The sequence below is a fragment of the Neovison vison genome, chromosome 3 (genome assembly GCF_020171115.1).
Source record: "Neovison vison isolate M4711 chromosome 3, ASM_NN_V1, whole genome shotgun sequence".
Classification (NCBI taxonomy): domain Eukaryota; kingdom Metazoa; phylum Chordata; class Mammalia; order Carnivora; family Mustelidae; genus Neogale; species Neogale vison.
Genome location: NC_058093.1, coordinates 31,848,547 through 31,862,237, shown reverse-complemented (window position 1 = coordinate 31,862,237; position 13,691 = coordinate 31,848,547). Strand labels below are relative to the sequence as shown.

The following is a 13,691-nucleotide window of genomic DNA, read 5'->3' as shown; positions in this document are numbered from 1 at the left end:
GACATCACTTCTGGAATGAAATCTGTGGTGTTTTCTGACACCAACCAATTCTATGATTCTCCAATTCTCTGATACCAACTGGGGTCCTACCATTTAATTCAATTTTGACATTAATTTCCTGGAGGTAGCACAGACCCCACAGGTAAGGACTCAGTCTCCAAGACCACCCCCTCCTCAGATGCCAGCTGTAAGTGAGGGGCAGACAGTTTACCCTTCTACTTGGCTTACTACAAATTCAGAGGTTCCCTGTATATGCAGGTATATATATTATGCAGGTATAATAATTCATTAGACAACTCACAGAACTCAGGAAAACACTTCACTTATGTTTATCTGTTTGTTATAAAGGACAGACCTAGAAACAGCCAATGGAAGCAATGCAAAAAGCAGGGGTGAGGGTGAAGGAGATGGTGGACCACCCTCCCAGCCAAATGTTCACCAAATTGGAAATTCTTCAAATCCTGTCAAGAATTTTTATAGAGCTTCCATTATATAGGTATGATTGATTAAATCAGTGACAATTGGTGATTAAATCTCTAGTCCTTTCCCTAGAGGTTGGGGATAGGACCCAAAGTTCCAGCTCTCTAAACATGGCTTGGTCTTTCTCATCACCTGCTTCCATTCTCAAGCTATCTGGGGTTTCCCATCACCATTCAGCTCATACATAATTCTTATCATTCCAGAGACTAAATGTTTCAGGAGAAAAAACACTAAATATGTCTTTCTTATTATAACATAAAAATAATTCTCTTTTTAGGCAATTTATAGGAGGAGTACCCTTTGTTCATTAAATGACAAACACTGTTACTTCCAAATTGACAATCATAAGCATGACAGGAATTTAGATTTAAGAAAATATATTGTTAACAATTTTAAAAACATGTTTAATAAAAATACGATATATGCAATATTCTCCATAACTCCTAAACTATATGGTGAAGGAACATGTATTATTATTTTAAAAAGTCTAATCCATTAAGGATTAACCATTTTGTAAAATATAGTAAAAATAGATTACCATAAAAATAAAGTAAAAAATATTGGACCATACGGGATTTCTGTTCTTAATTTTTTGAGGACCCTCCATACTGGAAATTGAATCTCTATGTTGTACACCTGAAACTAATGTAGCATTGTGTGTCAACCGTACTCAAATAAAAAAAAATTAAAATGAAGTAAAACAAAACAAAAACAAAAATAAAACAAAACCAGTGAACAAAAATACAAGCCCAGTAGATAGGAAATTACAATGTCAAATTGCTAAAAATTTTTTGAAATACTTACTCTTACCCTCTATAATTATCTAGTTAAGAGCTGGTAACAGTTTGCAGACCATCACAATCTATGGATCACACTTTGTTTTGTATTGATATAGACTGTCTGATAGTCTCATGTCAATTTAATCGAAGAAATAAAATCCAAAGGAATAAGAACCACTAATATACTAATCATGCAAGAGTTTATTAATTTCTTCCTCAAATAATCTTTGAACATTTTCTTAGCCTGAAGAGCTAATACTTTTATTTTTTGTTCTGATCTCAGCCAGAAATAATCTTTCTGTTAGAGTTGCATGAACATATTTTCACTGTTATTATTATCTGTGTAGCTTCCTTTCATTTCCTAAACTGTGCGTTTTTTAGGGCTTAAGATCACATTTTTTTTTTCTTATTTGGGCCTTGCTCAGTCTGTGCGAGACACTGAGACACCCTGGCTAAATATTTCAGATTCCCCATTGAGTGATAGTGTGGGGATAGAAAGACAAAGACATTTGGCCTAAAAAAGGATATTCAAATGGGCAATCCTAGCTTCAGAACATTCTGTGATGGCTGACAATCTTCTGGGCTTGAGCTATGGTTCAGCTTCTCCCTTTGTCTGATCTTCCTTCCTTCCTTTTCCTTTCACAGGTGATGAACCCTAATAAACACCTTGCACCTCACAATGCATCACAGCATCTGCTTCTGGTGAACTCAGCATCTAATACAGTCCCTCACACACACTAAGAGCAACTAAATAAAACACCATCCTTGTCTTCATTAGTGTGGTTTAAGAGCTTCTTGGCAGAGTTGGGTTGAGAGAGGAGTAGCCTTAGGCATTGACCTCATCCATCAAAGGGGATGAAGATCTGGCTGAAGAGTCCTATAACTGTGATGCTGATGATAATGATAACGATAGCTGCTCTTACTATGTGGTAGATGCACTTCTATGGCAATACCATGGGAGAGGTACTATTATCATTCTCAGTTTAAAAATGAGAACATTGAATAAGGGAGAGATTCAGAAATACAACTTTCACCTCCTAAGTGGTAGAGCCAAGATTTGGGCCCTCTTCTTCGTTTTTACTTAACTTTTTTAAAAAAATCATGAATATCCCATGAAAGCAGGGATTTTTCTCACCTGTGTTCATTAATGAACACTTCAGAACTGCAAAAGTGCCTGGCACATAGGAGGAGCTCAGGAAATATTTGTTGAAAGAATGAATAAATGAATGACCATCAGTTAAGACTTCCAGGTCAATTTCAGAAAGCATTTACTTTGATGGTAGGGATCAGTTCATTTTTTTTTTTTTTGATAGACCTGGGTTGTATAACATAGTGTTCTGTACTATTGGTGTTCATTTAATTAAACTAAGTAAAAATAGTGCTTTCTGGTGATTGACATACTAATTTTGTACTTGCTAACCTAGTCTCGTAAATTAAACTCGAGATGTCTTCTGGACCACCACCTTTCTGGAGAGACTCAGAAGACTCAGTGATGCTGTGCATGGAACCTGCATCTATGAGATGCCCTTTCGGAAAGTAGAAATTTTCCCTTCTTAGGGCATAGCACCCAGGATGCAAAGTTGGACTCTTGGTGCCTATGTGTGCATCAGGAACCCTGAGCCAAATGATGAAACCCAGGGTATCAACTAATGAACTAATGGGATATTCCTTCCTGAGAATCTAGCCATGGAACAGAGACACCAAATCCAAAAGTGTTTAAATTTGAATCATGTTAACTATAGAATGGTGGTTAGAAGATCTATGAACTCTTGGCCTAAAGCCTCCCTGGTTCCTGCTCTAGCTGAGGTTTGATGGTGACCCAGAGACACCACAATGGTCTGCTAACAAAATATGCTCCTTAGCTGAAACCCCAGTGACTGGCAACACAAACAACCCCCACAAACACCCTGGGCTCAGGGGGATATCTGTGTTCATTTAGTGGTGGGACATAGCATAGAGGACCAGATAAGTTCACCAGCTCGGGTAAAATGGGAGGTGCCTGATTTTAGTGGAGATGCAAGCATGTGGAACCTAGAGTGGAGGTGGGATAATCATTGCAGATATTTGGGGTCTTTTATCTATAACTTCAGCTGGCCAATTCTAATTCCTGCAAGAGAATACCAAAGAGCAATCATCTGAAGAATTGTTTTTGTTTTGTTTTTCTTTTTTTCTTTTTTTTTTTTTTTTCAGTTTTGGAGTCAGGAAGAGCCAGGTTTCTTACATTACCATAAGCTTATAAGGTTTGCTTGAAAGTATTTTTAAAGTCCCACTGATTTTTTTGCTTTTTGTTTTCTAACTCTAGAAAGATCATTAAAGTGAGCTCTCTCTCATGCCATGTTGGCATTCCCAAGGAAGATTCATGATTGGATTATGTTTCTGGGCAATATAAATCAAACTTGGTGGCAGGGATATGTTGATGGCTTGAAGTAAGTGAAAAATAAATTAGAAAGGGAGAAGGCCTGGGGTAGCAAAGACATAAATTTAAAATTTACATCTCAAAAGAGGAAAAACTATGAAGAGCCATTTTGAAAACCTGGCTTAGACTCATTTAAGTGAGTGAAAATGGGGAGCAAGGGGAATAAGTTAGGAGCATGCGAATGAATTTAGTTTACATAAAAGTCCTTATAACTCCGAAGAAGAAAAAGTACATGATTAAGCAATACAAGAAATTCCTTTCAAAAGGTATTACAGCCTCAAGAGAAATCATTTAGAATGTTTTAAAAACATTTAAACATTAGAATAGATTACTTTTGTCATTTGAAAAGAGAACATTATATTGAAGGTATATAGTCATCAGGATAGAGCAACGTTTCCATGATGAATTTATTATATTCATTGGACTTAATTTTCTTGTATTATGCACCTTTTTCCCCCATAAGTCTAAATGCTCATGATTCAGAATTTGCATTAGTTATTGGGACTAAGGAAAACAAATATCCTTAAGAATGACAAAAAAGAAAGAGGTTGGGGGCTTTGGGTTCCAATAGACCTTGCATTTGAGCCTGTCTCTCAAGTAGCTGTATCATCTTGGACAAGTCACTTGGTCTCTGGACTTCAGTGTTCTCAACTCAGAGGTCTTGCCAAAAATAAAGTGAGATACCTCCCTAAACCAAGTATCACAGTGCCAGCTCACAGTAGATACCTAGTAATTGTAGATTATTAATAGATTCCTCCTTCCTCCCCTCTGAAACTTGAAACTTAACAAAGCAAGATTTTAATTTATGTAAATTTGTCCTAGTTTAGAGAGAAACAACTCCCTTGTGGCAGACATAAGGAGGATGATTATAAAGTTCTACTAAATTAATAAAAAGTGTGCATTTCTAATCTACAGAGGGTTCATTCTACTAAAACTTATTCGAAGTTTCCACATATAATGCTTTATACACCCACTACGCACACCTGCTGCTCTTCCTCACTCCCTTTTTCTACGGAGTAAGGTAGGGTAGGGTCCGGTTCTATATTATTTAAATCAGAATTGAGGGTAAATTGCATCCACAGGACTTTAGCTTTAGGAAGTTTGAATACATTTCAAATGAATGCTTTTGAAAAAAAAAATTGATGATCCAAACTTTCTTTCCAGCTCTCTTTCATCTTCTCTTCTTCCTCAAATCATGATATGACAATTCAAATATTTCCTTTACAGAGCTGTAGATACATGAATCTTGTCTTATAGAAGTGAATGGCATGATGACAAAGGTTAAAACCTGGCTCTTGAAAGCTTGATTTTCACAATCAGGGATGTGTGTGACTAGACAGTGAGTAAAGATGATCTGGATGGAGGTGGGGTGTTAAGAAGAATTTGATTTAGTTTACTTTACATATAAGTTTATGAGTTATAGTTTTTTTCTTCTTTAAAAGGCCAGATGCTAACTATTTCAAGTAATTCTGTAAGAGTTTTCTGAAAGATGTTGTTGCTGATGGTGATGTGCCTTCTTTCATGTTTCTGTCCTGTGCCAAGATCTTTCTAGCATTTGCTTAGGGGGTCCTCTGTGTGGGCTACTACTTAATAACATGAGACACCATGGAGGAACCCCTGTCTCCTCACACCAGAAATCCTGGGTCAGGAGTTGCTAGAAGAGTTTTTTAAGTCTGCTGTATCTTATAGATAAAGTGATAAAAGGACCTAGTTTTGGGGTGCCTGGGTGGCTCAGTGGGTTAAGCATCTACCTTCGGCTCAGATAGTGATCTCAGGGTCCTGGGATCAAGCCTGCATTGGGCTCTCTGCTCAGCAGGGAGCCCACTCCCCCACCCCCCGCCTGCTTCTCTGCCTACTTGTGATCCCTGTCTGTCAAATAAATAAATAAAATCTCTTAAAAAAAGGACCTAGTTTTAAGCTAAGGAGGTGGGGGGAGACTTTAAATAAGCCTTTATTTCTTTTATAATATGCATGTTTATTATAGAAAAAAAATAGAAAAATTAAAAATTCGATGGAAGAATGCCAATTCCTCACAAGTCCAACACCCCAGGATAGCCACTAACAGAATAGTTATAAATTTCTTTCCAGAACACTTCCCAGGTGTCCCAGCAATGGTGGAATGAGGAGCCGCGAGCTATTGAAAGCCCATTCTTCTAACCTGGCTACGTGAGAACGATAATCTGTGATGGGTGAGGAGGTCACATGAGGATGTCAGGGACGAGTTGGGGGTTGCAGGGACTTAGCTCATTTCCTTCCGCATTATCCTGGATCCAACTGATTTGTCATTTTGGCTTAAAGTGATGAGCAATGCTCACCTCCTTCCCTCCTACCTTATGGTTCTCGTCTCTTGAGCACATGTGCATCCTGCTTGTCAGCTGGTTCCTGTCAGCTTTGCATGTAATTGCGGGGGTTTGCCAGTCCCCTTAGGGCTTGCTAGCTCACACATGGTCTGTATGGATTCCCGGATAAGCCTCTAAAGGGAGGGTGTAATGGAACAGGGCAGAGCATCAGCAGTGCCTTGCTCCAGAAAACATTTGCCAAAACTTACATTTAGAATGGCTGAACTGATGTTTCTCTAGCAAATAAGAACTTCTCAAGTAGTCAGCCATGGTTCCATGAGAGCTGAGATTTGATAGGGCAAGTTTCTCTCTATGCCAGGGATGGCACAGAGCTGGATTGTGTAATCATGGGAAAGTTAAACCACTGGAATTTACTGAGAGGGTTGTGGCTAATGGCATAGACTTTTAAGTAAATAATGCATGCTGGGCTGGGGGGCACAGAAAGATCTTCAAAGCGTACTTTCCATACTAAACTTCCTGCTATGGAAAAATCTGAATCTGGGCAGAGAGAAAACAAAGAAACAAATAAATTGTAAAAACAAAACAAAACAAAAACTTGTGCATAAAAACCCAAGAGCCCTCACATCCCTCTCCCTTACTTCAGAACTCTTTCCAGTGATAAGCTCAGGAGTAAAATATTTGGAAGTAAGAAATGCTGTGACTAAACAATGTGTGCATCTCTTTTCTTCTCCCTGAATTGGAATCCTCAAAAATGAGACTCTTTGGGATCACAGAAATTCTACTACAGGAATATGGTGACTGATAATATCACGTCAGCTGTTCTGAGTCAGCCATGAAAATGAGGGACAAGCCTGTGGGATGACTGGGAAGTAAGGGGTGGGGTAACCCGATAGAGAGTGAATGAACTCAAGGCATGACCTGTTCTAAGACCTTCACTTCCCTGGAATCCACCATGTTTTACATTTCTTTAACATCCAGGTGAACATCCAGTTTAACAATCTGAACTCTCAAGTTCTGGAGTTATTTCCATTTGACCATAATGTCCAGTAATCTTCAGACTTCCACACATAGGACCAAAATGTGCATCTTATTATCTCTCCAAATTGTTTCACATGTGAAACATCACACAATGTTTGTGTTTGTGACCTTACACAAAAAGACCTACTCTCTGACCATCATCTTTCATCCTAAAAACTCTCTCTTACGTGTTTCCACAGCCCCTGCTTTCAGATCTCATTGAGACTTCCAAAATCCCATGTCCTTCTTCACAGCTACCAACTACTTCCTGCCTGTCCCTTCTTCCCTACTTGCTATTGAGTCTTTAACACTGTAATCCTTCTCTTATCATTCATCTCATCCTCTTACTCTTTTTTTTTTTTTCCCTAATACATCTGCCTGTTAAACATCCAGATCTGGAATTCCATATTTAAATGCCCATACCTGGATGGAGGAGCAGTTGGGAGAGAAAATCCATACAGCCACAAAGGCCTGTGTTCATAAGTTCATAGTCATAAACTGAACTCAAGAGGGTAGTACAATGGTTAAGGATGTGACCTCTATGATCAGACTGGCTAGAAGCACATTCCAGTTCACTGCTTACTGGATGTGAGACCTCGGGCAAATTATTAAACATTATTTTTTCTATGACTACATTTCCTTATCTGTATCATGGGAATCTAAAAGAAATTGCCTCAGGATCTGTTGTGATCATGAGATTTCTTGTGCAGAGAGCAGTATCTGGCATGGACTTCAAACCCATCACCTCTACTCCAGGTCCACAAATGATACTTTCCACTTCAAAAAGAAAACAGAAGCGCTTAAATGAGAGAAACTCGTCATTGGTTTAGAAATTTAAGGAGCTGTTATTGTCTTTAATTTGCAGAGTTTGTTTTACTATTCTAGGACACAAAGAAGATAATCTTGATATTGTTTATCTGTCCACACCCAGAGGGGGAATAGAGTACCTTATAGACTATGAAGTTGGCATTCCCATCATTTACAGCTACAATATTAATCTGACAAATATGTATTGTCGAATATTTGGTTGTAGACACATGGTGAGGCAAATGAGGGATAAATGGGTGAGATAGGTATCACTAAGCAGAATTGGATTGTTCTTAAATATCTAAATCTTATCACCTCCAACTTGATAAATAACTTCATGTAATATTTTTCATCTTATGTCTTCCTTTTCTTTTCTTTCTTTATCTTGAAAAAAAAATTATCCCCCATGTTTATAACTCCATTTGAGAGGTGTGCCACTGGAGCATTCGGTTAAAAACAAGCAAAACAAAATACAACAAACATGCATGGATATAAAGTGGAAATAGATTATATGTACTAAATTGAACCATAGTTTCTTGCCCTATTTTTAAAATTCAGGAATTTAAACAATAAATATGGAGTCCACGGGACTAGAAAATTCCAACCTGGGGGCAAATCAGTTGATACACTTGGGTGTGCTTTCTCCCGCAGTACAGCCTCTATAACACCTGCAAACTTTACTACCTTCCAAATGATGTACAGCCATGTAAAACGTCAGCTATAAGCAATATGACAAAATACCAAAATTAGATGTCACTCACTATTTTATGAGCTACAATGTTTAATAAAATAGTTTCTTGGTAAATTCTCTTCTCTACCACAGCTGTTTTTGTGATACAAAAGAGGATATTCTAGGTAACATCAGTAAATACAGAAGAAAGGCAACTCTAAGGCCCTCTTCTTCCACAAAAACAGTAAATAAACTGACAAAATGCTCTCAGAATCAACCTTATCAGAACTCTGGAAAGTAACCAAAGGTTTACAGCAACCAGAAAAACATTTGATCAAGCAGAAGGTGGCTGAAACTCAGTACAAGAGCTTCATGGTGTTTTAGCTTCCCTTGGCCCCAACCTCGCTCCCCAGCTCAAGAATGATCTTGAAGAAGGCAGCCTGAACTCCTGGTATGGGTTTCCAGAGCAGGTCTATTCTTAAAGAATTATGATTGTGAGTTTTGGCTAATGTGGTGCTTTCCTGAAGGACTAACTCAAAGGACTTGCATTTATCCCACCTAACTCAGAGTTCTCCACATGAGAGACATGTGGTGGAGAGATGACTACATGGAGACATTTGTCACAAAACTTTAAAGGCAAATTTATTAGTGGCTGCCATTTGGAGCAAGGGATAATAGTTGGAGGAAATAATAGACACATTGAAAACTTACTTACAAGGCTAGATGCACATGGGGTAGGATGCATACTCAGAAATATTCCAGAAAGCACTAACCTCTCACCTTCACTGAGCTTTTGACTCTGTACAAGCAGAAAGTGAAAGTTAGATCAGAGTTGTAAATTGCCCAGCTGAGTTTTTACTCTGCAAAGTTTATTTGCAAAAACTGGGAGTTTTTTGTTGTTGGTGGTGGGGGGGTAGTTCGGGAAGAGATTCCTAGAGGTTTAAGGAAATCTCTGTCAAATCACTAGTTGACCACTAAAGTAACCTAATGAGACATGGGTGTCTACATATGACAAAAAAAAAATACAGATTTTACAAAATTAGTTCAAACAAACAAATGCAGCCACCATAAATAGCAATAACAAACCCTAAGAAAGGGGGAGAATTTGGTTTCAAGCCTCAGCCTTGCTGTTGCTGCCCAGAGACTGCTGAGCCCCCGGCCCTCCTCCGCCACCCACTCTGGACACAGAACATCCAATCATAGATGAAAATGAGCTGGTGCAGAGGGCCAAACTGGCCAAGCAGGCTGAGCGATATGAAGACATGGCAGCGTGCGTGGAGTCTGTAACTGAGCAAGGAGCTGAATTATCTGATGAGTAGAGGAATCTTCTCACAGTTGCTTATAAAAATACTGTAGGAGCCCATAGGTCATCTTGGAGGGTCGTCTCAAGTATTGAGCAAAAGACGGAAGGTGCTGAGAAAAAACAGCAGATGGCTTGAGAATACGGTGAGAAAATTGAGACCGAGCCAAGAGATGACTGCAATGATGTACTGTCTTTTTTGGAAAAGTTTTTGATCCCCAATGCTTCACAAGCAGAGAGCAAAGTCTTCTATTTGAAAATGAAAGGAGACTACTACAGTTACCTGGCCAAGGTTGCTGCTGGTGATGACAAGAAAGGTACTGTAGATCACTCACAACAAGCATACCAAGAAGCTTTTGAAATTAGCCAAAAGGAAATGCAACCAACACATCCTATCAGATTGGGTCTGGCCCTTAACTTCTCTGTGTTCTATGATGAAATTCTGACCTCCCTGGAGAAGGTCGCTTTCTTGCAAAGACAGCACGCTAATAATGCAATTACTGAGAGACAACTTGACACTGTAGACATTGCATACCCAAGAAGACAAAGCTGAAACAGAAGAAGGAGGAGAAAATTAACCAGTCTTCTAACTTTTGTCTGCCTCATTCTAAAATTTACACAGTAGACCATTTGTCATACATGCTGTCCCACAAATAGTTTTCTGTTTACGATTTATGACAGGTTAATGTTACTTTTTTTTGTATTTCTATATTTCCATTGTGGTTTTTATGTTAAATATTAGGGGAGTAAAGCAAGTTAACATTTAGCGAGTTTTCTGTTTTCATCTTGAGGTGGTCAATATAAGGATGTGGAATTTTTGTAGTAGTTAAAAATGTTTGGCATAGTACTATTGGTACATTGTGTTTTTACAACTGCCAGTGTAAAAACAGCTTCCCTATCTAAGCAAAGAAAACTGCCTACTTATTGGTTTGTCTTGGTGGGGAATAAAAGGGATAATTTGTTCCAGATACAGGTGTAGTTTTTGTGGGTACTTTAAGGTTTGAAGCACTTATGAGGCTGTAGTAGAAATAGGTATTCTGTAAATACTACATATTGAACCATGAGTATCTGTGGAATACTCGCTCTTAATGTGCACACCTTTTTGATAACAGTTGCAGAAGTGTTCCTTTAGTTGTCACCCAATTTACTCTGGAGAAGGGTAGAAATGGTTCACATTCCATTTTTTGTAACATTACCTGCTGTTTACTTTCATTATTTTTGTTACACTCCTTTTATTTGTATTTAAATGTTTTCGGCAACCTAAGAACAAAAGTACAAGTGAAGATGAAGTAAAAATGAATTGCTTGATATCCAGTACTTTATGTATATCAAGCACAGCAGCAAAATAAAAATTCCATGAATTTAACTTTTTTTTAAAGGGTTTTGTGGTTTGTGTGTGTGTGTGTGTGTGTTTTGGTTTGGGTGTTTGTTTGTTTTTTATACTTGTCTAATATGCATGTGCTGTAAAAATAGTTAACAGAGAAGTAACTTGAGATGATGCCTAACTTTGTTTAATGTTTTATGAAATTTTCATGAACAATCCAAACATAATTTTTAAGAACACATGTATTAAGTTCATATAAGTGGAATAAAAGTTTTATGAATGGACTTTTCAAAAAAAAGATTGCCACATTATAATACTCAAAATGTCCAGCTTTCCAAAAAAATTATAAGGTATTTAAAGAAATAAGAATGTATGGTCTATACATTGGAAAAATAAAAGTGCATTCAAACTGTCTCTGAGGAAGCCTAGACATTGTACTTAGTAGATAAAGACTTTATATCAGCTACTTTAAATTTGCTCAAATGCTAAAGAAAACCATGCATGAAGAAATAAGAGAGAGGTAAACATGATGTCTCACTAAATAAAGAATATCAGTAAAAAGAAGTTATAAAAAGTAACTTGGTAAAAGTTCTGGAGTTGAAAATTACAATAACTGAAATAAAAAAAACTCATTAGAGGGATTAATAATGGATTTGAGCAAGGCAGAAGAAAGAGTCTGCAAACTTGAACATAGATCAATTGAGGTTAGTCAGTATGAGGAGAAGAAAGTAAAAAGAATGAAGAAAATGAAAAAAACCCAAGATACCAGTGGGACACTATCAATCATACTAACATAGGCATAATGTCACTCCTATAGAAGAGAAAGGGTTAGAAATAATATTTGAAGAAATGATAAGTGAAAACTTCCAAATTTTAATGAAAGACTAAAATCTACACATCCAAGAAATGGAATGAACTCCAAATAAGAAAAACTCAAAAGAGATCTACATGAAAACATATGGTAATCAAACTGCTTGGTGCCAAAGACAGAGAGAGAGAATGTTGAAAACAGTAAGAGAGAAGTGACTTCCTATGTGCAAGTCATCCCTAATCAGATTAATAATCGATTTCTCATCAGAAATCATGAAAGCCAGAGGCAATCAGCTGACACATTCAAAGTGTTAAAAGAAAACAAACAAAAAAGGATGGTTAAGCAAAAATTCTATATCTGCCAAAACTATCCATCAAAAATGAAGGAGAAATTAAGACATTCCTTGAATAATAAAAAGAATTTGTTTCCAGCAGACCTGCTCTGCAATAAATGCTAAAGGAAGTTCTTCAGGTTGCAATGATAGGGCACTAGAGAGTAATTCAAATCTCTTGAAGAAATAAAGAACAACAATAAAAATATATAAAAGTCAGTATTAATGTGTTTCTGGTTAGTAACTTATACATTTTTCCTATATTATTTTTTAAAAGCTACTACATAAAACAATAATTATAAATCTATGTTGCTACAAACACAGGTACAAAGATGTAATTTGTAACAATAATAACATAAAAGGTGGTTGGTGGAGATATGTAGGAGCAAATGTATTATATATTATTGGAACTAATTTGGTATTAATTCAAACTAGATAGTTTGAAGGAAGATGTTAATTGCAATCCCTAAAGCAACAATCAAGAAACTAACTAAAAACATATATGGTAAAAGAAATGAGAAAGAAATCAAAAGAGTCTACTAAAAATTATTGTCTAACACAAAACTAGGCAGTAATGGATGAATTGGGGAAATAAAAGATGTAAGACATATAGAAAACATAGCAAAATGGCAGAAGTCCTTTTTTATCAGTGATTTTATCATATGTAAATAGATTAAACTCTTTAATGAAAAGGTGGAGATGGCAGATGGATTAAAGAAAATGGATCCAACTATATGTTGACTGCAAAAGAACCACTTTGGAATCAAAAACACAAATAGAAAGCAAAAGGATGAAAATAGTTAATTTCATGTGAATGGTAATCAGAAGAGAGCTGGTGAGACTATCAGGTAAAATAGAACTTAAAACACAGATTGTTACAAGAACAACAAAAAAGTGTCAATACATTAGAAGATATACTAACTATAAGTATATATGCACCTAATAGCAGAGTTTCCAACTTTTTGAAGTACAAACTGACAGAGTTCAAGGGCAAAGTACTTCAATAATAATAGTTGGTGACTTCAACACTCCACTTTCAATAACTGACTGTATAGCTAGACAGGAGATGAAGAAGGAAATAGAAGAAAAACAAACTCACTAGTACTAACAAGATATATAGAAAACACTCTACCTGATAATAGCAGAATACATATTCTTTTTGATTGTACATGGGATGTTCTCCAGGATAGACCATATCTTAGGTCACAAAATAATTATGAATAAATTTTAAAAGACTTAAATCATATGAAGTATCTTCTCTAACCATAATGGAGTGAAATTAGAAATTAATAGCAGAAGGAACTTTGGAAAACCCATAATCTGGAAATCAAATAACACACTCTTAAACAAGCGATGGGTTAAAGAATAAAATCACAAGAGAAATTAGAAAACACTTTGAGATGAATGAAGACAAAAATAAAGTATACCAAAATATATCAGAACTCAGAGAGAAATT

The 13,691-nt window shown here is 36.7% G+C and overlaps 1 pseudogene; it reads left to right on the top strand.

Annotated features, from left to right (window-relative positions):
• Positions 1–9,716: 9,716 nt before the first annotated feature.
• LOC122901750 lies at positions 9,717–10,347 on the top strand (annotated as a pseudogene).
• The last annotated feature ends 3,344 nt before the right edge of the window (positions 10,348–13,691 follow it).